Source organism: Garra rufa, chromosome 11 (genome assembly GCF_049309525.1).
Source record: "Garra rufa chromosome 11, GarRuf1.0, whole genome shotgun sequence".
In the NCBI taxonomy this organism is placed as follows: domain Eukaryota; kingdom Metazoa; phylum Chordata; class Actinopteri; order Cypriniformes; family Cyprinidae; genus Garra; species Garra rufa.
The window spans coordinates 23965607-23989898 of record NC_133371.1 but is presented as its reverse complement, the minus strand read 5'-3'; the positions used below and the strand labels follow the sequence as shown (position 1 = coordinate 23989898).

At 37.8% G+C, this 24292-nt stretch overlaps 1 protein-coding gene across 1 annotated transcript in view; it reads right to left on the bottom strand.

Annotated features, from left to right (window-relative positions):
* The window catches only part of ttc9b (tetratricopeptide repeat domain 9B), a 54111-nt gene that overhangs the window by 27289 nt on the left and 2530 nt on the right, over positions 1 to 24292 (bottom strand). The gene's annotated exons all lie outside the window — the stretch shown is intronic.

Below are 24292 nucleotides of genomic sequence, written 5' to 3'. Positions count from 1 at the left end.
TAAACGAACAAACGATAGATAGATAGATAGATAGATAGATAGATAGATAGATAGATAGATAGATAAACGAACAAACAAACAAACAAACAAATGATAGACTAGATGTTCAACCCACTAATAAATGAACAAATAAACAACTGATAGACAGACTATATGTTACATCCATTAATAAACAGACGAACGAATGGTACATGAGCGATGAACGAACAAATGATAGACAGACTAGATGTTCAATCCATTAATAAACGATCAAACGACAGATGAGAGATGAACCAACAAATGAACAATAGATAGATCGTTTGATGAACGAACAAGCAAATGAACAAGTGGATGAACAAACAATAAATGATAAATAGATCATTTAATGAACGAACAAACAAATGATAGATAGATAGATAGATAGATAGATAGATAGATAGATAGATAGATAGATAGATAGATAGATAGATAGATAGATAGATAGATAGATAGATAGATAGATAGAACAACAAATGAATGAATGAGTGAATGAACAATAGATAGATGAATTCATGAAGTAAAAGGGAGGCAATTTTTAATTTACATAAAGACAGTCAGAATACAGCTTTCCAGTTTACGAATACTGAGGCTGGGACTACATACAACACCCATCCTCATCCTCCTCTCCATCTCATCTAGTGATCTAGTCACATCTAGTCAGAATAAGAAACCACATATGACATTACGTGGTAATATGTTCACAGTTTACACTGCAGTGATAAACACATGACTCATCTTATCCATTTTAGTGTGATGCATTTGTTTGTTTACTCATTTTATCACATGCTATCAGTATCATATAAAACACAGCAGTATAAGCTTCCCGCTTCATGCAGTTTTTAATAAGGCAGTCACTCAACCCTTAGCAAACAAAACATATCACCCACAACAGGAAGCAGTACCAGACTGCTTTAATAGCAACAAAAGCGGGTCTCAGAATAGTTTAGCAGCAGATGCGCTTGAGTTGGTTTTCAGTCTTATTTAACAAGGCTGAGGGACCCTGAGCTCACATGTATAATTCAAACATTAGTTACAGCTAAGTGCTAGTTCCTCTCCCCTGCACTGGAGCCTGTTGATAATGGCCTTGTCAGTCAGTGCACTGTGGCTTGAAGGACACTAAGAGGAAGGCTGCCCTAAATCATGAGGCCCTGGGACTTATAGCAGCCGCCGATGACTCTCTTTTTACCCATCCATCCCTCTCTGCCCCCCTCAGCTTCTCATCTTTAGCTCACTATTTCTGATTAGGAGTAAATGACCTATTCATATTGCATGAATCTCATTTCCTTTCCGAGTTTGGTAACTGCGTAGTCACTTTACCCTTCTTCATTCATCTTATCCCCTACAAAATCATCTTCTCTTCACAGACTTTTTCTCTGTTCTTATTATATTCACATTTTCCACGAATGTAATACGTTTCTAAGAGGTTACAGGTGCTGTAAGCAAAATTCCATGGATAACAGGCATACTACCTGACAGATATCACTGAAACAGGTTTCCTGAGAACTCACATCTGTTTCTGGGACAGTATCAAGTCTCTATGAATGGCAAAAAATCAACCAGAAAACTGGCCAATCACTTTGTGAGTTTGCAATAGAGTGCAACAGTGCTCACCCACTTTTTAGTGGCCTTGGTTTTGGAAGTATTTCCCCATTTGTTTTTTCAGTCCACCTTATTTTTCACGTAGTGGGCCATTTGTACATTTTATGGGTCTGGCTTCCGGTCTCATTCGTGCCCAGCTATTTTAAGCTGTAGGGGAGAGTGGGGGCAGTTGCAACATTGCTTATTTCTTCAAGCAGGAATAAGATACAGTGATAATAGTCATACTGCACATGCTTTATTGGCCCCTCATACTTCCTGGAAGAAATCAGTCACATGTGATCATTCCTTCCACCCAAAATCATTTTCTCGGTAAAAAAGTAATTTTTTTAAAGATTAGATTTTCGGTCATAGTGTCTAAGTTGTTTGTGTGACGAATTGTAAAAACATTTTAATCTGTGCGTTCTTAGTTTCTAATAGGCATAGCTAGCGTGTGCCAATGATATCCCAACATGCTGTCCCTTACCACAATATTGATTTAAAAGCTTGCCATAACATTACATAATTGTAATTTTATAATGATAATACTAATGAACCCCTTTAATAGTTAGTTATCTCTCCTTTTTTAAGCGAATAGGTACAGTTGCAATCAAAATTATTCAACCCCCTTGACCTGCAAGACATTTTGCTGCAGAGAACAACATTTTGTGAAAACATTTCAACAAAGGCATAAGTAAACTATTAAAGAAAGTTTATTAATACACATTTGAGTAATTCTGAGAACGTAAGATGATGAATAATGAAAAAAAAAAATCGAATTGGCTCTAAACATTTATGTTCAAAATTATTCAACCCCTGAAAGTAAATTTGGTGTAGAATCTTTTATTATTTAAAACCACCAGTAAACACTGCCTGGAAGTGCTTAGATGCTTCTGGTTTGAATAATTTTGATTGCAACTGGAAAAAATCGACTTGTTACTTAACAATGTTTTTAATTTACTATTCTTTGTTTTGTTTTTGTTTTTTTACAGCCAATTTACCTTATTGAAGACCATGACTGTGAACAAATAAAATAAAGAAATTGCAAAATTATATTTAAGAATGATTTCATTACATTTTATTGAATGTTGCAACTGTCCCCTATTGTGGGGACGGTTGCAACATTTCACTTTGCCTATTTAAGTGTAAAGTGTACGTATATTATAATATGTACACGTTGCAGCAATATGGGTGAGTAGCTGACAGATGCGGCTTTATAGTATTAAAATTTCGGCTTTCTAATACAAACAGTCTCTGAGAAACTAAAGGAAATGCAAAAAGTGTTGCAACCGTCCCCACTCTCCCCTACAAAAGAGTTCATTTTGCTGCTTAATATTGCAGATAGGTGTGTCTTACCATATTATTTTAATGTATTATCTTAATTATGAACAAACTGGTTTGTAATGGAAAAAGTTTAACCGTTTACTGCACGTCGTTATATACCTGTAGCGGCTAATAAACTAATAAATAAAAAAGTCTCACCCATAGGCTTACTTCTGCGTTGAAGAAAAAGTGGAGTAAGTTTTTTTTTTTTTTATTTTTTTTTTATCACTGTTAAAGAGTTATAAACAAAAAAAAACTACAATTCCATAAAGCATTGTGAATGACACATTCAAATTAAAAATGGTGGATGAATATAAAATTATTGATTTTAGTTTTTGATTGTATATGTAGAAAAAAAAATGTTTACTGCAAAATGTACTGTACTGCAGTAACATAGAGAGCGTAGAAAGGCTGGCTCAATTATGTCTTTTGTAGTACTTCATGGGATTTGTTTGTAGCAGTTTGAGACTGTTTGCAGAATCATGGGTAACAGTTTTTCACAAGAAATTACATTTATCAAATTAATTAAAAAAAGCTAATTTGAAATAATACAGGCAGATGGCTTCAACAAAAGCATACCATTGATGGTTTAACAACCTTTAAACTCAAAGTACACTGCCAGTCAAAAGTTTTTGAACAGTAAGATATTTAGTGTTTTTCAAATAAGTCTCTTCTGCTCATCAAGCTTGTATTTATTTGACCCGAAATACAGCAAAACAGTATTTTTTAAATATATTTTACTAGTTAAAGTAACTATTTTCAATTTGAATATATTTTAAAATATAATTTATTCCTAGTCAAAGCTGAATTTTCAGTCTTCAGTGTCACATGATCTTTCAGAAATTATTCTAATATGCTGTTCAAAAACACTTAATATTATCAATATTTTAAACATTTGAGTTTATTTTTTTAAGGATTCTTTGATAAATAGAAAGATCCAAATATCAGCATTTATCTGAAATAAAAGCTTTTGTAACATTATACATTATACCACTCAAAAGCTTGGAGTCAGGATTTAGTTTTTTAATAATAATAAATAAATATGTTTAAATCAGAATATTAAAATGATGCTAAATATACTGTACAGCTTTAGTTTTTTTTTAGTTTTTTTTGCTATACTTTGGATCAAATAAATGCAGGCTTAGTGGGCAGAAGACACTTATTTAAAAAAAAAAAACAGAACCAGAATATATATTTTATAATTCACATTTACACATTCAGAATGAATCATAACTAGAACCGACTGTAGTGATCTTAGTTCCAGAAGTGTTTTTCTCATTCATTTTTTTCATAACGCTTTCAGAATATTCCTAATTATAGAGTTTTACATTATGATCACATTTCAAGTCGCATAAAGCATTATGGTACAACATAAAGCTTGACTCAGTCAAATATAAAATACAATAAATTTAAAATTTATATTGAAAAACAAATAAATAAATGGGGAATTATATAATACATGAGCATGGGAGGTCCCTGCTGAGCTCTTTTGTTGCTGTTAACATTTCTGTGGTAACAATAACATCTCTGATTGGTGGATCTCTATTCAGGATTATGGGTAATTAATTTCTCACTTTCTTATCATTTCAAACCTGTAAGATCTTCATTCATCTTCATAACACAAATTAATACGGTGGCCGAGAGAGGCCAACGCGCTGCAAACAAGAAAACACATGCAAACAGAAAAAAACCGACAACAAATTAAGAAAACATCTTCATCAGTTTGACAACACAGGCGCTGCAAATCCTGCAATGCAAACACAAATACGGAAACGCGCTGCAAATTCTCACAACACAACCAAACTCAGAAACGCGCTGCGAACACACGAGGGCGCTGCAAACTAACAAACGCGCTGCATATCCATAGGGACCATGTGACGTCACTGTGCTTTATCGCCGCCATTTTTGTGTCCGCGCTACCTATTTCAGTCTATGGTCACAGCAGCCACAACTACCAGAGGAAGATCAACAAAACTCCCAGAATGTTCAGAACAAGGATACAATATGCCCGGGATCTGTTATTCTGTTAGCTGTAACAACAATCATCAGAAAAAAACCTAACTACAGTTTTATTCGATCTCAGCAGTGCTTGAAGTGGGTCGGTATGCATATAGTCTTTAGCGTACCGGTGTCATTCACGCAGGTGCTTTTCACAGCAAGGGTGTTTTTTTCGGCACAACAAGAGTAGTGGAATAATAATTAATTATTGAATAAGATTGTGAATCAGTACATTATAACCAAAATAATGCCTTAAAATGAAAAGAAGCATTTTTTTGCGATTACATCATTTTGAACCGATCAACTCGTGAGTCCAAAGATGTAGTAAACAAGAAAGCAATCGAACAGCACGTTCAAAACAGTGCTAATGCAGAGAATAGTGACTTACAGTACATCCAGATGCCGTAAATTATTTGTTTCAGTGTGTATTTGGCTTAAGAGCAAGAGTGTTTTATAGTTGAAGGTGTTTTAGATTATGCGGTGTTTAGTGAATTATGAAAATTAAATAATAAACGCTAAACTATTGTACTACATAGCGTTCGTCATTGCAACGCCTGCAGTAAAGTATATACATGTAAAAAGGTTCTCAAAAATAATCATATTTGTTTTGCTAAAACTATTTATGTACAATTACTCTAAAAATTTTACACACAAACCATCATCCTGAGTAAATGGTACCATTGTGAATTGTGACTGGCTGCACAAGTGGTGTAATAAACTAAACTAAAATGTTATTGCAGCCATATAGCTTGAATGAATACAAATGCATATTTTAAATAAAGAAATCTCTTGCTTTTGGTGCTTGAATTTGTGCTTCAATAATGAGATCCAGGTTTAGGAATACACAAGACGTGAAAGATGTCTTCCCTCAGGTATATTTTATGTTTTCTTGGCTTGCTGGATGTTGGTCTTATGCTCAATAATCACATGTTTTTTTTTTTTTTTGCATTCGCCAAAACTAATTTGCCGAAATCTAAGCGCGGACTGTAAGGGAATTAGTGCCGTCAGCGCGAGTCCCGTTCGCTGTGAAGTAGTGACCAGGATTCTTCAAGGTCTTAAAGCCTTCATCGAGCGACTACGTTCACAATAATTTACACTTTTTGTCCTAAACATACAATCAAGTCAAATACACAGTGTGGGAAGTAGTAGTAAAAAGTAATTTCTTATTTCAATTTATTATTAAATCTCATTTAGATGCGCTGTGTCTGTTGTCATATCGGACACAAATATGGCGGCGAGCATAGCGGAAGTGACGTCTTTGGTACCCATGTATAGCTCAGTCCAAAACGGAAATGTTTCAGGGGGACCTCAAAAAGTGACGAACTCATCTGGGACCTGATTATTTATATCACTATATTACCTGATTATTTATATCACTATCACGTTTAAGTGATACTATACTATCACTAAAAGGCGATAGTTCACCGATAACACCTCTGCTCTGACCAACAGCCACTGAAAAAATAATCAGGTCCCAGATGGGTTCGTCACTTTTTGAGGTCCCCTGAAACATTTCCGTTGTGGACCGTGCTATATGCAGCGCATTCGTGTGTTCGCAGCGCGTTTCTGAGTTTGGTTGTGTTGTGAGAATTTGCAGCGCGTTTCCGTATTTGTGTTTGCGTTGCGAGGATTTGCAGCGCCTGTGTTGTCAAACTGATGAAGATGTTTTCTTAATTTGTTGTCGTTTTTTTTCTGTTTGCATGTGTTTTCTTGTTTGCAGCGCATTGGCCTCTCTCGGCCACCGTAAATTAAGGTATTTCTAATGAAATCCGAAAAATTTCTGACCCGGCATAGACAGCAATGCAACTACCATGTTCAAGGCCCAGAAAGGTAGTAAGGACATTGATACAATAGTCCATGTGGATCAACCATAATGTTATAAAGCTACAAGAATACTTTTTGTGCACAAAGAAAACAAAAATAATGAATTTATTCAACAATTTCTTCTTTAGAACGCTGGTTCCTGCATTAGCAGGAACGCATCCGTTTTAGTACAAATTATGAATGTGCATCGAAGACTGACATGGAAGAGATTTTGTTTGAATAAAGTCATTATTTTTGTTTTCTTCACATACAAAAAGAATTCTCGTAGCTTCTTAAAATAAAAACGGTTGAACCACTGATGTCACATAGTCTGTTTTGTGTTATGTCTATGCAGGGTCAGAAAGCTTTCATCAAAAATAACTTAACATGTTCTGGGCATGAAAAAAGATCTTACAGGTTTGAAACAACGAGAGCGAGTAAATAATGACAGAATTTACATTTTTGGGTGAACTATCACTTTAACAATCTTAGAGCTGCCGGGTCTATGTTAAAAGAGTGATATCATTAAAAATCTATAGGAAAAAAACGACTATGATTTTACTTCCAGAAGGGGTGGGATTTAGAGGGAGCCCCTTTAGTAAGAGCCTGAAGTGGGTGATGGTGAAGCCTGCAGTCACGCCCTGAACACTGAGCTGTTCTCTAAAGGGACTCGATGAGGCCCACTCACCATATTTTGCCTACCACCCCTTCCCCCTCTTGTCTTTTCCCTCTCCCTTTCTCTCCTTCCGACCATCTGTAATCACAAAACGACAGCCTTGTTCACCACACCATGCACATGCACGCCGGGGGAGCTGACAGCCTATATGACTTTGCAGTTTGAAACCTAATAAGAAAATAAAAACAACCATCTCAGATGCTTATTTCAGACTAATGAAGAACATTACCACCACTGTTGACATCTCTAGTCGACAAAATACACATTTTGCAGGTATATTTGCAATAAATAATCATCCTCTCCCTGGAAAATTGACCAAATATATTGATGACTCATCTTCTCCACAGGAGTGTATGCCATTTTTTGTCCATTGGGGCGTGTAAAAACGATTTGGAACGAGAATGTGCGCTCCACCTTAATTATAAATAAAAAGCACTTGCCACTGATCTAATGCCGCAACAGACAGTGTGCAGCCTGCAGTGTTTCCCTCTTCCTCCCGCAAAGCCCTCACAGTCATCAATGTCCACTGTCCTATCTGCATGGATTACCCACAGCGCAACATGAATTGCAGAAAGAAAACGGCTAGATTACTCTAGATTACAGATCTGCAGAACATCAGCAGAAAAACATGTTTAAGAGGAAAGGATGAAATATTAATGGGGTATCCCTGCAGCTCCCTCCCATAATGCCCCCAAACACCATATGCACATGCTGACAGTAATCAAAACAACCCTGTATGGACACTGATTTAAAATGTGCAGAGATTGTTTTTTTTATATTCTGTGATTGGATTTTGATGCTGAGGCTAGAGGACGATGAGCAGACTGCGGCCAGGCTGGATTCCCAGTCGGAGCCCTTAAGCGATGCACTTAGCACCAGAGGTTTCAGTAAACCATTATGACTGTATGGAAACATCACCGATGTAACTCCACTTAGACATTGGCATTAACAGAGACTTGATGAATATGCATAACAGCGGAAAGAGCTAGATGATATAGATCCTTAGAGAAGCCTTTTCCTTAATAATAATTGTTTGGTGGACTTTTCCAAAATGTTTAAAGCGCTTAAAGGGATAGTTCATCCAAAAATTTTAATTGTCTTTAATTACTCAGCCTCATGTCGTTCCAAATCTGTAAGATTTTTGTTCATCTTTAGAACACAATTTAAAATATTTTCGATGAAATCCGAAAGCTTTCTGACCCTGCATAGACAGCAACGCAACTACTGTGTACACTTTAAGTAGTGCTATGTACAGTGGTGTGAAAAAGTGTTGGCCCCCTTAATGATTTCTTTATTTTTTTGCATGTTTGTCACACTTTAATGTTTCAGATCATCAAACAAATTTAAAAATTAATCAAAGATAACACAAGTAAATACAACATGCAGTTTTTAAATTAAGGGTTTTTTTATGAAGGGAAAACAAAATCCAAACCCACATGGCCTTGTGTGAAAAAGTGTTAAAGCATAACTGTGGTTTATCACACCTGAGTTCAGTTTCTCTAGCCACACCCAGGCCTGATTACTGCCACATCTGTTCGCAGTCAAGAAATCACTTACCTGCCTGACAAAGTGAAGTAGACCAAAGGATCCTCAAAAGCTACACATCATGTTGAGATCCAAAGACATTCAGGAACAAACGAGAAAGAAAGTAATTGAGATCTATCAGTCTGGAAAATGCTATAAAGGCATTTCTAAAGCTTTGGGACTCCAGCGAACCACAGTGAGGGCCATTATCCACAAATGGCGAAAACATGGAACAGTGGTGAACCTTCCCAGGAGTGGCCGGCCGACCAAAATTACCCCAAGAGCGCAGCGACGACTCATCCAAGAAGACCCCACAACAACATCTAAAGAATAGCAGGCCTCTCTTGCCTCAGTTAAGGTCAGTGTTCATGACTCCACCATAAGAAAGAGACTAGGCAAAAATGGCATGCATGGCAGAGTTCAAGACGAAAACCGCTGCTGAGCAAAAAGAACATAAAGGCTCGTCTCAGTTTTGCCAGAAAACATCTTGATGATCCCCAAGACTTTTGGGAAAATACTCTGTGGAATGACGAGACAAAAGTTGAACTTTTTGGAAGGTGTGTGTCCCACTGCATCTGGCGTAAAAGTAACAGCATTTCAGAAAAAGAACGTCTTACCAACAGTAAAATATGGTGGTGGTAGTGTGATGGTCTGAGGCTGTTTTGCTGCTTCTGGACCTGGAAGACTTGCTGTGATAAATGGAACTATGAATTCTGCTGTCTAAAAAAAATCCTGAAGGACAATGTCCGGCCATCTGTTCATGACCTCAAGCTGAAGCGAACTTGAGTTCTGCAGCAGGACAATGATCCAAAACACACCAGCAAATCCACCTCTGAATAGCTGAAGAAAAACAAAATGAAGACTTTGGAGTGGCCTAGTCAAAGTCCTGACCTGAATCCTATTGAGATGCTGTGGCATGACCTTAAAAAGGCAGTTCCTGCTCGAAAACCCTCCAATGTGGCTGAATTACAACAATTCTGTCAAGATGAGTGGGCCAAAATTCCTGCACAGACTCATTGCAAGTTATCGCGAACGCTTGATTGCAGTTGTTGCTGCTAAGGGTGGCCCAACCAGTTATTAAGTTTAGGGGGCAAACACTTTTTCACACAGGGCCATGTGGGTTTGGATTTTGTTTTCCCTTCATAATAAAAAACTTCATTCAAAAACTGCATGATGTGTTTACTTGTGTTATCTTTGATTAATATTTAAATTTGTTTGATGATCTGAAATATTAAAGTGTGACAAACATGCAAAAAAATAAAAAATCAGGAAGGGTCAACACTTTTTCACACCACTGTACCTTTAAGGTAACAATGTGCAATCTTTAGAAGTAAATAAGGTACAAAAGTAATATTACGAATCATGGATTTGAGAATTTGTGGCTGCAACACAGGGAGGTTTTCACTTGAACACGAGAACCGTGTTGTGTCACTGACCCGTAGTGTTGAAGTTAATGAGGAGGGCTGCCGACTGTCCCTGGATGACTCTGCGTCCTAGAAATGGCTAACGGTGCATCAGCGGTACAGCCCCCTACAGCGGTCACACACAGCTCACGCTCAGAGGACAAGCACCACCAGACGACAACAGCTTTTTGCTTTTCAACTAAGCAGGCGAACATTGAATCCTCCACCGAAAACAACATAATTACACATTTGTTAACAACTCTGTTGACAATTCAAGCAGCAGGAACTATAACCATTTTCACCATGTTCACTATTAGGTAGACTCAAGAAATGGCTGTTTTTGTGAAAGTTTTGTGGGAGTGATATATCTACTGTAAACAGAGACCTTCTCAAGAACATCGTGCTGGCCAGCTTCCAATGATCTTAAAATATTCTTGGTGCAACAATGTGCTTGGCAGTTTGGATTACAGTGAGTGACATATTGTCAAGTCCACTGAAAACAGCTATAGGCCACTGCAACTTTAAATTGAAGGAACAGTTTGCATTACTATATACTATACTATATACACCTATATGACTTAATCTTTTTCATGGAATGCAAAAAGAGAAATTTTGAAGTTTGTACTGGATGCTGTTTCCCCAACATACTCCAACTGCAAACTGTGTGAATTGGTAATAAATTCATATGAATTTATTAGGAATGTAACAGTATTATCAATATCATGTTATCGTGATAGAAAAACTGTCTCAATATTATTGTGGTCACTTGATGATATGAAGCGATAGGTCTTCCTGGCAAAAAGTGTAGTTATTAAAATATATTTAAACTTCTTATTCTAACATAAAAGGTCTTTAAAGGGATAGTTCACCCAAAAATGAAAATTTGATGTTTATCTGCTTACTCCCAGGGCATCCAAGATGTAGGTGACTTTGTTTCTTCAGCAGAACACAAACGAAGATTTTTAACTAAAACCGGTGCAGTCTGCCAGCCATATAATGGCAGTTAATGGGCACTGAGTTAAAAATCTTCGTTTGTGTTCTACTGAAGAAACAAAGTCACCTACATCTTGCCCTGGAGGTAAGCAGATAAACATCACATTTTCATTTTTGGGTGCACTATCCCTTTAAATTTGTGTTTTGGGCCATTATGCTTTAGTATCTTTCAAATGAACTAAAACCGAAAGCACAATATGATTTAATTCCTTCATCAAGTCTGTTTTCGCTGCCATTTTAAATTGAAGCGCGCACTTCATTTAGGCGATCAGCTTGTGATCCGGTGTTTTCCGTGCCTCAGAACAGCTCCGTTCACAGTAAATGCAGTGGGTTTAGCACACGTTTGGGAACGCAACGGCCGCTGACTTAACTTTTCTTAGTTAAGAACATGGGTTGGAGCTCTTAATTTTGAACTCTCAAAGTGCTGAGATTAGATAAAATAATTTAACTTTAAAATTACACAATATTCATATATTTCAAGTCTTCATTTGTCTTTTTTTATATTGCAATAAATATTGTATCGTGGACTTCACATCGATATATTATCGTATTGAGAGATTTTGATATCATTACATCCCTAGACTTTATACAAACTCATTTGTATGTTTTCATACAATCAGCTTGCACCTCACTAGGGGTTAGAGGTTTAGGAGTAGATCTTCATGCTTAGCTTTCTCTAAAATAACTCAAACCATCCACATTGGCAAAAAATATGCCAAAACTTATGCCAAAATATTTTTGTTTTCTCATGAGATGGGTTGTGTTTTACATGCAATTACTGTATAATAAATGGGGACTGAAGCATTCAAACTGCAAAAAGGACACAAATCACTACAAAAATATCACAAAATATATAATACCATGTGAATCATATTCCAAGTCTTCTAAAGCCATGAGATAATTCTCTAGGAGAAACAGTAAAGGGATAGTTCACCCAAAAATAAAAATTCTGTCATTAATTACTCACCCTCATGTCGTTCCAAACCCGTAAGACCTTCGCGTATTTTCAGAACACAAATTAAGATATTTTTGATGAAATCCGAAAGCTTTCTGATGTGTCTTGGTATTCTGGTGAACACCAAAAGTTAATTTAATTATTCGCACAAGTATGTTACATACAACGTGAATGTAAAGGCACAAAATTGCACCAAACAAAGCTCTTACAGGTTTGGACCAACATGAGGCTGATTTTCCATTTTTCTGTTAACTATCCCTAGTCTTTATTTACTGACAGTGTTACCCATAGCTTTTATATAGCTTCAATTAATTTTTTAACCACTTTCATGGCTTTCAACAGTTTTTTTTTGCCCTTTTTGAAGCTTGAAAGCTTTAGTCCCCATTCAGTGTAACTGCATTGAAAAGAGCAACCAGTAAAATTGTATTGTAAAGCTAGTAAAATCAGAGGAAAGACATTCATGCAGGTTTGGAACTAAATGAGGGTGAATATATGATGAAAGAACATTCTCTTTTATCTGATATCAAAGATTTTTACATCAACTATTTATTCATCACACCACTTTTTGGAAAATCCTGTTTCTTGCTGAAATACGAATGCACCACCAGACTTTCCCAGGGTGTTCATTTTAAACCCTGCACACAAAGGCTGCATCTGTCAGCTGTCAGCATCACTACAACCATCTGGAGCTAACCTACTTTATTTTAAAACATATTCACACATAAACATGTGAACCTCACATGTAGGGTTTCTAGGTCCTCAGCTTCCCCAAAACAACAGCACTGTGTGAGAAAAAGCCTTCAGGAATAAAATACAACATGAGAGAGAAAATCAATTGGGTGAGCAAGTAATGACAGAATTTTCATTTTTGACGTTTTTGATTGAACTATGCCTTTAATTTCGAGACACTTTGGCGGCTTCTACGTCACTCCACTAAACTGTTTACAATGAGGCCTTTACACAGAAGTGTTTCAGGTCAAGAGAAATCTTAAGTGGCCCTTAGAGAGATTATCTTGAGGGAGGACTAGCGTTGTGTTGACGCACAGGAGTGTGCGTTCTCTCTCCCTCTCGCAAACACCCATCAGTACATGACTCAGCATCATAAGACATTACCGGGAGTTGCAGAGGTCCTTACGGGAGAGTTTTCTGTTTTTATGATGTGCTTACAATAGGTTTCAACACAAACTCTCCTGCATTGCAGGATATAAAACCACAGTAGTATGAAAGTGCTTTATAACTAATGTTGTATTATAGAAACGTTAGGATGTTCTTTAACACAAAGGTATCATGAGATTAGCATGCTGTAAATTAAGGAATAAAAATATAATTTAAAACAGAAAACATAAAAACCTGTTGGTTTTATTTAAACTTAAACATTAAAGAACAGTAAAAATTATATTGAATGTGTTATATGGTACATATACAGTGGTGTGAAAAAGTGTTGGCCCCCCTCAGCAGCAACAACTGCAATCAAGCATTTGCGATAACTTGCAATGAGTCTTTTACAGCGCTGTGCAGGAATTCTGGCCCGCTCATCTTGGCAGAATTGTTGTAACTCAGCCACATTGGAGGGTTTTCGTATATGAACTGCCTTTCTAAGGTCATGCCACAGCATCTAAATAGGATTCAGGTCATCATAGTCTTCATTTTTGTTTCATTTTTTTTTAGCCATTCAGAGGTGGATTTGCTGGTGTGTTTTGGATCATTGTCCTGCTGCAGAACCCAAGTTCGCTTCAGCTTGAGGTCACAAGCAGACGGCTCGATGGCAGGATTTTTTTGGTAGACAGCAGAATTCATGGTTCCATTTATCACAGCAAGTCTTCCAGGTCCAGAAGCAGCAAAACCCAGATCATCACACTACCACCACCATATTTTACTGTTGGTATGATGCCAGATGTAATGGGACACACACCGTCAGTCCACAGAGTATTTTCCCAAAAGTCTTGGGGATCATCAAGATGTGTTCTGGCAAAACTGAAACGAGCCTTTATGTTCTTTTTGCTCAGCAGCGATTTTCGTCTTGAACTCTGCCATGCAGGCCATTTTTGCCCAGTCTCTTTCTTATGGTGGAGTCATGAACACTGACCTTAACTGAGGCAAGAGAGGCCTGCAGTTCTTTAGATGTTGTTATGGGGTCTGTTCCATGTTTTCAACATTTGTGGATAATGGCTCTCACTGTAGCTTTTGAGGATCTTTTGGTCTACTTCACTTTGTCAGGCAGGTCCTATTTAAGTGATTTCTTGATTCCAAACAGATGTGGCAGTAATCAGGCCTGGGTGTGGCTAGAGAAACTGAACTCAGATGTGATAAACCACAGTTATGTTTTAACAGTTTAACAGTTTTTCACATAGGGCCATGTGGGTTTGGATTTTTTTTCCCTTCATAAAAAACCCCTTCATTTAAAAACTGCATGTTGTGTTTACTTGTGTTATCTTTGAGTAATATCTTTAATATTAAATTTGTTTGATGATCTGAAACATTAAAGTGTGACAAACATGCAAAAAAAAAAAAAAAAAATCAGGAAGGGGGCCAACACTTTTTCACACCACTGTATTTAGCAAAATGCTCCTCTCTAGAGTTTGTTTCTTTAGCTAACGAGTTATTGTTATTTTTGGAGGTAAATGTGACGTTCCATGACACATTGTTTACAAGCAGTTATATTGACTTCTTTCCACAGTTGAAACACTGAATGAGCGATTACATGAGACAGAATACAGAATTCAGTAAGTTATGCTCTATTTTAACATACCTTTGGATGTTTATTCATGTATTTCATGCTAAAACTGGTATTAAAGGGATAGTTCACCCAAAAATGAAAATTTGATGTTTATCTGCTTACCCCCAGGGCATCCAAGGTAGGTATCGATGTAGGTGACTTTGTTTCTTCAGTAGAACACAAACAAATATTTTTTTTAACTCAAACCGTTGCAGTCTGTCAGTCATATAATGTCAGTAAATGGTTACCAAATCTTTAAGAGTAAAAAAACCACACAGACAAAACCAAATTAAACCCTGCGGCTCGTGACTTTACATTGAGGTCTTAATACACAAAACGATCAGTCTGTGCAAAAAACTGAACAGTATTGATATCATTATTTACCTCTGATCCATCGCAACGTTCTACTCTCCTGAGTGCCTTCCCAACAGGTGGCGAGTTATGCGTCAACGTTGTCTGCCATAGTAGATGCACACGAGGAAGCGATCTGTGGTGCGTATACATCACTTATTGTTTACATAGTGTATATTGGCCTCTCAAAGTGGTAATTACTTGTGCTTATCCTGATTCTGGCAACCAATTAAAAACTAAAAAATTACGTTTCCTTGTGCAAACTCATCTGGGAGTGTTGACTTTTCACCGACTACTTTCCCAGAGCACCTTGACGCGTCAAGTGAACGCGCTCCATACTGATGAACGTTCTGGTGGTGCAGAATAATAGTGATATAAAAACCATTCAGATCGATTGTTATGTGTCTTAAGACCTCAATGTATCGTCACAAGCTGCAGGGTTTAATTTGGTTTTGTCTGTGTATGTTTTTTTTTACTCTTAAAGATTTGGTAACCATTGAATGACTGACAGACTGCAACGGTTTGAGTTAAAAATCTTTGTTTGTGTTCTACTGAAGAAACAAAGTAACCTACATCTTGGATGCCCTGGGGGTAAGCAGATAAACATCCAACTTTCATTTTTGGGTGAACTATCCCTTTAAAGCGAAAGAGACGAACAGTTCACTTTCGTTTCGCTCTGCTACTTCTGAACTGAAGCGCTACAGCAATCTGTCACTCCACATTAAACAGCGCCAAAACAAAACAAAACATTTATTGTTTGAATACTATGATAAAGACAGAATTTGAAATCTGAAACTTAGTTTCATATCTAAAGTATCAAAACACAACGATTATTGCGATTTATTGGATGGGAGGCAGGCTGAAATCTTCCTTTTATTAAATTAAAAAAAGTCGATTCTTGGGATTTAAGAATCAATATCATTTCGTAAGAATGAGAATCGATTAAAATCAAGAAATTTATATATCTTTTTACCCAGCACTATTATTTATAATATTCTTGAAAGAGAAAGTAGCCAGTAGCCCACTGATTTCTTATTTATCTATATAAATGTAAGTTTGCTCTTCGGAAATCAGTGTTTTCTTGGTCAGTATCTTGTTTTGGACAAGCAAAAACATATCTATTAGAAATATGCTTTCAAGGCGAGCCAGCAAAAGTACATACTGTATTTTAATATTAGCCAAGTGACTTAAAGTTGACTAATGTGCTCTATTCCTTTCCTTTCTGCCTTTATTGCAGTGGCAGCAGTTCTTATAGATGCATTCTTGGCATTGGTGGCCATTCCCCATCTTCTTACGATGAAAAATTACCCACAACTTCAGCATTAGAGTACAGAGAGACCTAAACAACATGTTCAGGTTGTACAAACCCATAGAAAGTAAGCAGACATTCAGTCTCTCTGAATAACCACAAGCACACACACGCATACACATTGCCAAAACTCCTCTGATCCAGTACTTTATGATCTCTCTCATTTTCTCCTCCATCCCCCCAAGCCGCTATAACATAATACAGTGTACTGTACAGTAAGTAAAGCCTGTGCCCAGAGAAACCCTATGGCGATGCCATGCCATCTGCGGACCTGGCACCAGCTGCCTCTGCTGGCCTACCACCACGATAATTAACACAGACACCTCGCTCCGTCACGGTTCTTGTACTCCTCACCTTGCATTTATACCTAATGCACATCAGAAAGTCTCCCAGACACAGAGATCTGGCAGATGAAAAGAGTGCCTTTAATATTTCTTTCCTTTTTAAGCATTTGGCTCCTGGGACAGCGATAAGAACGTTTCCTTGAGTTGATGAATGTAATGTAACCCCTATCTTGACTCTCCAGAGTCAGCCAGGCAAAGAGATAGAGGAATACAGGGAGAAAGTCTTGATTTCATTTTAATACGGCCTTTTCTAATTGGACATCAAGGTTGAGAAGTTCATTGACTGTCGCTGTCTGTAGTAATGAGAGAACAAAAGGTCAGTGAGTGTTATAGAGACACAATTCATATGATTTCCCCAAGCCCTGTGTTGAAAAAATACTCTAGCATTTTTATTTAAAAAAAGTAATACAAAATATAAAGTACACCATTAAAGGGATAGTTTACCCACAAATGAAAATGCTGTCATTAATTACTCACCTCACATCGTTCCAAACCCATAAGACCTTTTGTTTATCTTTTGAACACAAATTGAGATACTTTGGATGAAATCTGAGAGCTTTCTGACCCTTCATAGAATGGCCCAGAATACTAGTAAGGACATCATCAAAATAGAGATCATAAAAAAGAAAGTTACATTATAATTTCATAATATCACCATTTTTACTGAAAAACACAATAAAATACAGACTGAAATGAAAACGTGTTGAAACACGAGCTTGGTAAAAGCACAACAGCTGGGTTTGTGAGTAATAATAAAATAAAAGCGTATCCAAACAGCTTCGTTCTGTTTGCTTTAGCATTATCGTGCAAGCTATCTCTGATAATACAGCCTGAAATGTGCTAAAATTACATAGTGTTGATTTTATGCCGCAGTGACTTCACAAGCTCTCAGTTTCAGCACTTATATCTGGCACTGCCTCGAAATGAACGGTGGTTTGACAGAATGCAATATAAATCACAACACATTAAACAAACTCGCACTCGTTCTTCACCATACACTATTGAAGAACATGCTAGTCTAATGAATTTTGTTCAGCTATAGTCAGTAGATAAAGGAAACTAATTGCTATATGAGCCATTCTACAGAATTAGTGTCAACTGCTGTCCCACCAAAAAAAAAAAACACATTTAAAAAGCATTTAAGTATTCAAATCCTAGATGTTTACTAAGATCCTTTTATTGTCTATTGAAAGCTACAATAATATTTAAAATATCAGTAAGCTTAATATATATAAAATCATAATTTTATGGGTACTTGCAATTGGGAGGTGGCTGTACTGAACACCAACCCTAAATAATTTTTGCATTTTATTCTATTGTTGTTTTTAAAAATATATTTTCGATTTTTTTAAGTGAATTTCAAAAAATAAAATTGAATATTTTCTTTGTATATTATAAAACTTTATGTAAAAAATGTCTCCCGCTTGGCGAAGTTTCAGTAGTGACATCTTTTTCAGGTTTTCGGGGTGTTATCCTATAATATTGTCACTACCGAAACAGTCATGACCGAAACATTTGGCGAACTTTAGGTACTTTAGGGAGGTGAGTTTCTCTGTTCCTCATTTTGCATGAGTGTGTTTGCCTCTCGCGGCATTAACTAACGCATTTGCGGCGTCACCAGCGGCTCCTTGCTCGCTTTATTCCTGAGGGAATCTGGCGTTTTGGCGGAGTATGTGTAGCTCCCGCTGGAGCCGAATATGTGCTGCGCGTCGCGATTGTGGAGTTAATTAACCGCCAAAAAAAAGGGGGATTTCCTAGACTAGTTCAGCCTTGATTATGGCAGAACAGTCTTATTAACTGTAGCTATCTGAGGCTAGCTGTGTGTTAATTCTTCTCCCTTTAGGGACTGGAGACTTTCGATCAGTTTTCGCCTCTGGTGGTCCTTCCTACACACAGATATCTGAGAATGTTTGTGTGTTGGCTTACTGAATGCTCCCCTTTGGGGGTTTTTGCTCTCCCTTCTCAGGGCCTTGAGGTGACTTTGGTAGCTCCAGTTCTGCGGTAAGGGTCCTCTCAGAGCACCACCCTCTCGTGGGTTTTGGTATTCCAGTATGCCAGTATGCTCCCCTTTACACTAAAGGGTCCCTTCAGAGCGTTGCCCTTTATAAGGACGGATGTTCCTCCCTGTAGCTCAGGGTTAGGGGTCTGTCCGCTATTTGCGTCCACTATCATGATGGTCAGTAGCTCCATGATTTCATCAGTCAACTAACAGTTTGCGGACTGTCTGTCCAGATTGGAGTGTAGCATTGCTCCCCTCTCTCAGGGAGGGTTCCTCCCCTATCTAAATGCTTGTCATCTCTGACAAGCCTGGAACTTTAACGGTGAAACCCCCTAAAAGGGAAAAACACTGTCTCTAAAATCCCCTTTGCTAGGGTAAGTGTCCCACGCTAAACCTGGGCACTTTCTAAAATCCACATAAGTGGTAGGTTCCCACCGAGTTTCTGGGTTCTTTTCTAAAATCCTATATGGTATGGGTTACGCGGTCCTTCGTTCCCATTCTTGAGTTGGTTTTAAAACCCCAGTCGCCCTGGGCCCAACTCCACTCGATATCACCTTAGATATATCCTGACCATCTGTTATCCAGGGTGTGTTACCTGACGGTATCCCTGCTAGAACGGTTTCTGTCCTAGGACAGGTCTGCTAGTCTCTATCTGTGAGTCAGTTCACTGAGGGAACTAGACTCGGTAGTATTGGCAGTTCCTGTTCTAAATAAGTCTAAGTTTATACTTAGCCGTTCCTCCCGAAGGAATCGCTTGATTCCAAGCCTGAGCTGTGCCCTGGGTCCTTTGACCCATCCAGGTAAGTGGGTAACAGTTCAGGCCATTGGCCGTGGGGGATAAACGTTCCGACAGCCGTCACCACTTCCTAATTGGGGCAATTCTTCTCAGAATTGATGCTTAGTGCTGGCTGTTATAGCTTGCACTCCCCTCAGGATGGAAGCGTGGGTATAACCGTTCCCAAATAGCGATCCCTAGGGGACGCGGTGAGAGTTCCCTCGGAAGGGAACGTCTCTAGGTTACGTATGTAACCATGGTTCCCTCAGAAGGGCCGGCCATTTCATGTAGTTTTTTCATATGCATTCTTCAGACACGAGTGTTCCCCAATAGCGGCTATTAGGGGACGCGGTGTCTCGTTCCCTTCTCAGAGAACCATGGTCACATACGTAACCTAGAGACGTTTTTTGGGGTGTTATCCCATAATATTGTCACTACTTAAACAGTCACGACCGAAACATTTGGTGAAGTTTCGGTAGTGACGTCTTTTGTTTTTTTGGGGTGTTATCCCATAATATTGTCACTACCGACACAGTCACGACCAAAACATTTGGTTAAGTTTCAGTAGTGACATCTTTGTTTTTTGGGGTGTTATCTTATTATATTGTCACTACCGAAACAGTCAAGACTGAAACATTTGGTGAAGTTTCGGTAGTGACATCTTTTGTTTTTTGGGGTGTTATCCCATAATATTGTCACTACCGAAACAGTCACGACCGAAACATTTGGCGAAGTTTCAGTAGTGACATCTTTGTTTTTTGGGGTGTTATCCCATAATATTGTCACTACCGAAACAGTCACGACAAAAACATTTGGTAAAGTTTCGGTAGTGACATCTTTATTTTTTGGGGTGTTATCCTATAATATTGTCACTACCGAAACAGTCACGACTGAAACATTTGGTGAAGTTTCGGTACTGACATTTGTTTTTTGGAGTGTTATCCTATAATATTGTCACTACCGAAACAGTCACGACCGAAAAATTTGGCGAAGTTTCAGTAGTGACATCTTTGTTTTTTGGGGTGTTATCCCATAATATTGTCACTACCGAAACAGTCACGACCGAAAAATTTGGCGAAGTTTCAGTAGTGACATCTTTGTTTTTTGGGGTGTTATCCCATAATATTGTCACTACCGAAACAGTCACGACCAAAACATTTGGTAAAGTTTCGGTAGTGACATCTTTGTTTTTTGGGGTGTTATCTTATTATATTGTCACTACCGAAACAGTCACGATCGAAACATTTGGCGAAGTTTCGGTACTGACATTTATGTTTTTTGGAGTGTTGTCCTATTATATTGTCACTACCGAAACAGTCACGACTGAAACATTTAGTGAAGTTTCGGTAGTGATATCTTTGTTTTTTGGGGTGTTATCTTATTATATTGTCACTACCGAAACAGTCACGACCGAAAAATTTGGCGAAGTTTCAGTAGTGACATCTTTGTTTTTTGGGGTGTTATCCCATAATATTGTCACTACCGAAACAGTCACGACCGAAAAATTTGGCGAAGTTTCAGTAGTGACATCTTTGTTTTTTGGGGTGTTATCCCATAATATTGTCACTACCGAAACAGTCACGACCAAAACATTTGGTAAAGTTTCGGTACTGACATTTATGTTTTTTGGAGTGTTGTCCTATTATATTGTCACTACCGAAACAGTCACGACTGAAACATTTAGTGAAGTTTCGGTAGTGATATCTTTGTTTTTTGGGGTGTTATCTTATTATATTGTCACTACCGAAACAGTCACGACCGAAAAATTTGGCGAAGTTTCAGTAGTGACATCTTTGTTTTTTGGGGTGTTATCCCATAATATTGTCACTACCGAAACAGTCACGACCGAAAAATTTGGCGAAGTTTCAGTAGTGACATCTTTGTTTTTTGGGGTGTTATCCCATAATATTGTCACTACCGAAACAGTCACGACCAAAACATTTGGTAAAGTTTCGGTAGTGACATCTTTGTTTTTTGGGGTGTTATCTTATTATATTGTCACTACCGAAACAGTCACGACCGAAACATTTGGCGAAGTTTCGGTACTGACATTTATGTTTTTTGGAGTGTTGTCCTATTATATTGTCACTACCGAAACAGTCACGACTGAAACATTTAGTGAAGTTTCGGTAGTGATATCTTTGTTTTTTGGGGTGTTATCTTATTATATTGTCACTACCGAAACAGTCACGACCGAAACATTTGGCGACGTTTCGGTAGTGACATTTATGTTTTTTTGGAGTGTTATCCTATAATATTGTCACTACCGAAACAGTCACGACCAAAACATTTGGTAAAGTTTCAGTAGTGACATCTTTATTTTTTGGGTGTTATCCTATAATATTGTCACTACCGAAACAGTCACGACCAAAACATTTGGTAAAGTTTCGGTAGTGACATCTTTATTTTTTGGGTGTTATCCTATAATATTGTCACTACTGAAACAGTCACGACTGAAACATTTGGTGAAGTTTCGGTACTGACATTTGTTTTTTGGAGTGTTATCCTATAATATTGTCACTACCAAAACAGTCACGACCGAAACATTTGGCGAAGTTTCGGTACTGACATTTATGTTTTTTTGAGTGTTATCCTATTATATTGTCACTACCGAAACAGTCACGACTGAAACATTTGGTGAAGTTTCGGTACTGACATTTGTTTTTTGGAGTGTTATCCTATAATATTGTCACTACCGAAACAGTCACGACCAAAACATTTGGTAAAGTTTCAGTAGTGACATCTTTATTTTTTGGGGTGTTATCCTATAATATTGTCACTACTGAAACATTTGGTGAAGTTTCGGTACTGACATTTGTTTTTTGGAGTGTTATCCTATAATATTGTCACTACCGAAACAGTCACGACCGAAACATTTGGCGAAGTTTCGGTACTGACATTTATGTTTTTTTGAGTGTTATCCTATTATATTGTCACTACCGAAACAGTCACGACTGAAACATTTGGTGAAGTTTCGGTAGTGACATTTATGTTTTTTGGGGTGTTATCCCATAAAATTTTCACTACAGAAACAGTCATGACCGAAACATTTGACGGAGTTTCAGTAGTGACATCTTTTGTTTTTTATGGGGTGTTATCCCATAATATTGTCACTACCAAAACAGTCACGACCAAAACATTTGGCGAACTTTCGGGAGTGACATCTTAGTTTTTTGGGGTGTTATCCTATAATATTGTCACTACTGAAACAGTCACGACTGAAACATTTGGCAAAGTTTCGGTAGTGACATCTTTGTTTTTTGGGGTGTTATCCCATAAAATTGTCACTACTGTAACAGTCATGACCGAAACATTTGGTAAAGTTTCGGTTGTGACATCTTTTTTTAAGGGTGTTATCCCATAAAATTGTCACTACTGTAACAGTCATGACCGAAACACCCCAAAAAACAAAGATGTCAGTACCGAAACTTCACCAAAGAAGTAGAATGGCCCATACATTTTACAGCTTCAATATTATTAAAAAGCAACCAACAGCTAATAGGTGTGAGCTGTGAAGAGTTTCTCTGTATCTTGCGTAAGAGCACTACCAAAAAAAAAAACCCTTCCAACCAAATGTAGGCATAACCCACTTAGAAATGCTGTCCTGTCCTCTTGGGAATGTACAGCTTAGACATGGTGGTATGAATAAGGATGGCAAATAAACCATTCATCTTGCTGTTTGGACAGATTTAGGTACTTGTACTTTTGTTTATCATTTAAACAATACAAAAGGTTTCACCTATACTCTTCCAAGCTCTCATAACATCTCTGTGCTCAGCTGTTTCATGTTTTGATATCTTCCTCTTTCAGTTCAGCTTCAGACGTAACATATTGTATGGTCTCTTGGTCCTGTCAAGACTGACTTATGACACCTTGCTGAGCCAAGACTTGGTGTGTTCGCTAGAGACGACTCAGCAGGCTTTGTAAAAAGAGTGCTGCAGAAGTTGCAGTGGCTGGCTGAAGTTGAACAATACAGATGGAAGGCCTGGCCTTGTCAGAACAAACCCAGTTTAGAAGGCCCTTTACTCTCTCTCTCTCTCTCTCTCTCTCTCTCTCTCACACACACACACACACACACACACACACACACACACACACACACACACACAAACAACAGCATTATTTAGATTCACAGATCACACAGTAGGCTATTCTACTGGCTCTCTCACTTCCCATCACCCCCTTACTTGGCAACCCACACCACTTTAGTACAATCGCTGAGGCCAGAGACAGCACACTTGTCAAGCTACTTGTCACGTGTCTGTTGGAAACAACACCATGTAGGCACAATACAGCAAGCAGTTTTGTATTTGAAGTCAATTCTTTTATGGATCAAAGATTGTGCTGTGACAATACTTCACAAGATGAGAACCTGAGAAGTAAAGACATGGCATCTAAAGTCATCCAAAAAAAATTTGAAGACATACAAATCATGACAACAGCTGACAATCTCACTAAAACTGGACAAAACACATACTAAATACTGTATATGCATCTTTATATAAGTTCTCTATATATTTCCAGTTCACC